The sequence below is a fragment of the Acomys minous genome (assembly GCF_964271855.1).
Source record: "Acomys minous genome assembly, chromosome: 1".
Classification (NCBI taxonomy): Eukaryota; Metazoa; Chordata; class Mammalia; order Rodentia; family Muridae; genus Acomys; species Acomys minous.
This window is the reverse complement of record NC_140483.1, coordinates 128,257,128-128,259,879: the sequence shown is the minus strand read 5'-3', so window position 1 is coordinate 128,259,879 and position 2,752 is coordinate 128,257,128. Positions and strand designations below refer to the sequence as shown.

Sequence of the window (2,752 nt, the reverse complement as noted above, 5' to 3'; positions counted from 1 at the left end):
AAGCCAAGAAGAGTACATCAAGCCACCTGGGACTGCATTATAAATGGTTGTGGCCCACCCTGTAGGTTCTGGGAACCACGCCTGGGTCCTCTGCAAGAGCAGTCGCTACTGAGCCATCTTTCCAGCCTTCAAAATATTTATATAATCTATCGCCTAAATCCAATATTTTATCATCTTTTGCCTAAATCAGGGCCACAGAATTCTAGCTTGTATCTATTCTTTCTCTTTAACACACTGTCCTCTCGACAATTGAGAGAACTTTTAAAACCAAAATCCTGTAAGTGCCTTATTTAAAATTCTTCCATGGTTTCCCATTTTATTCAACATCAAATCAGATATTTATCATGATGAACAAGGTGGAGAATAATCAGGTCTTTGCCTGCCTTTTTGTTCTTTTCTCCAGCTGGCATCCACATGTCCACACCTTCACTCTCACTTCCCTTTTCTGGGATCACCAAACCCCTGAGCTCTGACACACATTTTGTGGCCATCATACAGATTCTTCATTATTTCAGAATTTCTTATCCTGGATTCTCCCTACTTTTAAGAGTGTTGTTGTTATTGTTGTTGTTGTTGGTGGTGGTGGTGGTGGTGGTGATGTGTGTGTGTGTGTGTGTGTGTTATGGGGGTGTATCCTTGTTTGTGTGTGGGAGTGTACATCCATGTGCATAGATGGATGGGTATGTATACCATGGGAATTGTGTGGAGATCAGAGAACAACTTTAGGGAATTCTTTCTCTCCTTTGAGCTTTCCACAGATTTTAGTGGTCGTACACCTTTACCTGCTGCACTCTCTCTCCAGTCCTTCCCTTAGGCTGGAGTGTCTCTGTGTTGCCATGCTGCCCAACCTCAGTGGATACCATTCATATCTTCAGAATTGTGCAAGTCTCCATTACACAACAACACTGCATAATGCCTACTTAAAACCTCCTCCAAACATAAGGAGGTACTTTGTAGTCCCCCTTCTCAGAACACTCTGTCTTTGCCTAATAGCTACAATCACAATTTATAACAAATACTCTTTTTGTTTTATAATGTTGGTCTTTCTTGCTCATCTAACTGTGTTATTTGAAGGAAGATAACTTATCTTTTAGATGACTGCTCTATATTCAGTATTTGGCCCGTAGCCTGGTGTCTAGTAACATTTAAGAATATATTTTAATGAACAATGAACAGATTATTCCCACTATAAAGTTTAAGTCATAGAAGAAGGGGTAAAACAGTAGCTAAGCAAATGGACCTATAATTTCTAGTTGCATACAAACATTTGGCTACCCACATGTAGGGAAGGCAAAGGAACCGAAACCCAAAGACGACCATTCCCCAGAATAATTGTTTAAAAATGCACTGTGGTCTGTCTCAGCACGTGTCTGCATTAGAGCAACATAGTCTTTAAACCCTGCATGGCAATACCTGAGGCCCCACCCAGCGAAGGCAGAGTGACCAACTTCTCCCTTAAGATAATCCAATTGTTGGTAGAATATCCAAAATGCTCCATTGTGGGATCAGACAATGTGGGCTCCAAGCAGATCAGCATGTCCCTGGGAGGGAAGGCCATCATACTGATGGGCAGGAACACCATGATGTGCAAGGCCATCAGGGGCCACCTGGAAAACAACCCAGCTCAAGAGAATCTGCTGCCTTACATCTGGGCGAATATGGGCTTTGTGTGCACCAAGGAGGACCTCACTGAGATTAGGGACATGCTGCTGGCCAGTAAGGTTCCAGCTGTTGTTCCTGTTGGCTCCATCGCCCCATGTGAGGTCACTGTGCCAGCTCTGAACTCTGGTCTGGGGCCTGAGAAGACCTTGTTCTTCTAGGGTTTGGGCATCATCAGTAGAATCTCCAGAGGCACCATTGAAATGCTGAGCAATGTGCAGCTGATCAGAACTGGAGATAAAGTAGGAGCCAGCGAGGCCACACTGCTGCGCATGCTCAACATCTCACCTTTCTCCTTTGGGCTGATCATCCAGCAGGTGTTTGACAATGGCAGCATTTATAACCCTGAAGTGCTTGACATCACTGAGCAGACTCTGCACTCTCTTTTCCTAGAGGGTGTCCGAAATGTTGCCAGTGTCTGTCTGCAGATTGGTTACCCAACTGTTGCCTTGGTGCCACACTCTATCATCAATGGGTACAAGAGGGTCCTGGCTTTGTCTGTGGAGACTGACTACACCCTCCCTCTCGCTGAGAAGGTCAAGGCCTTCCTGGCTGATCCATCTGCATCTGTGGTTGCTGCCCCTGTGGCTGCAGCCACCACTGCTGCCCCTGCTGCTGTAGCCTCAGCCAAGGCTGAAGCCAAGGAAGAGGCAGAGGTATCAGATGAGGATCTGTGATTTGGTCTCTTTAACCTCTCAAAGCAACCAATTCAACCAGCTTAATTTGAGAAACATGGAAATAAAGGCTTACTTCTCTTTTTTAAAATGCACTGGGGAACAAGAGGTAACTAGACTGTGGTGGTTTGAACAGCAATGCCTTTCATAGGCTCATACACTTGAATGCTTGGTTATTGCAGAACTACTTTACAGGGATTAGGAGGTGTGGCCTTTTGTGTAACCTTGTTAAAGGAAGTGAATCACTAGGGATGGGCTTTGAGCCTTGGAGTCAGGCTCTAAAGTCTTCAGGCCTAAAGCCAGGCCCAAAGTCTTTCCCTCTTCCTGTAGCGCTCACCCCACGATGAGATCATAATTTTTACAGTGCCTGCATAATCTGAATCAATTACACTGGGATGAATAATAAGGCCTTGCAATGT

The 2,752-nt window shown here is 44.9% G+C and overlaps 1 pseudogene across 1 annotated transcript; it reads left to right on the top strand.

Annotated features, from left to right (window-relative positions):
* The first annotated feature begins 1,403 nt into the window (after positions 1–1,403).
* LOC311606731 (large ribosomal subunit protein uL10-like) lies at positions 1,404–2,381 on the top strand (annotated as a pseudogene). The gene has a single exon. The product of its transcript is annotated as a large ribosomal subunit protein uL10-like (transcript).
* Positions 2,382–2,752: the final 371 nt, after the last annotated feature.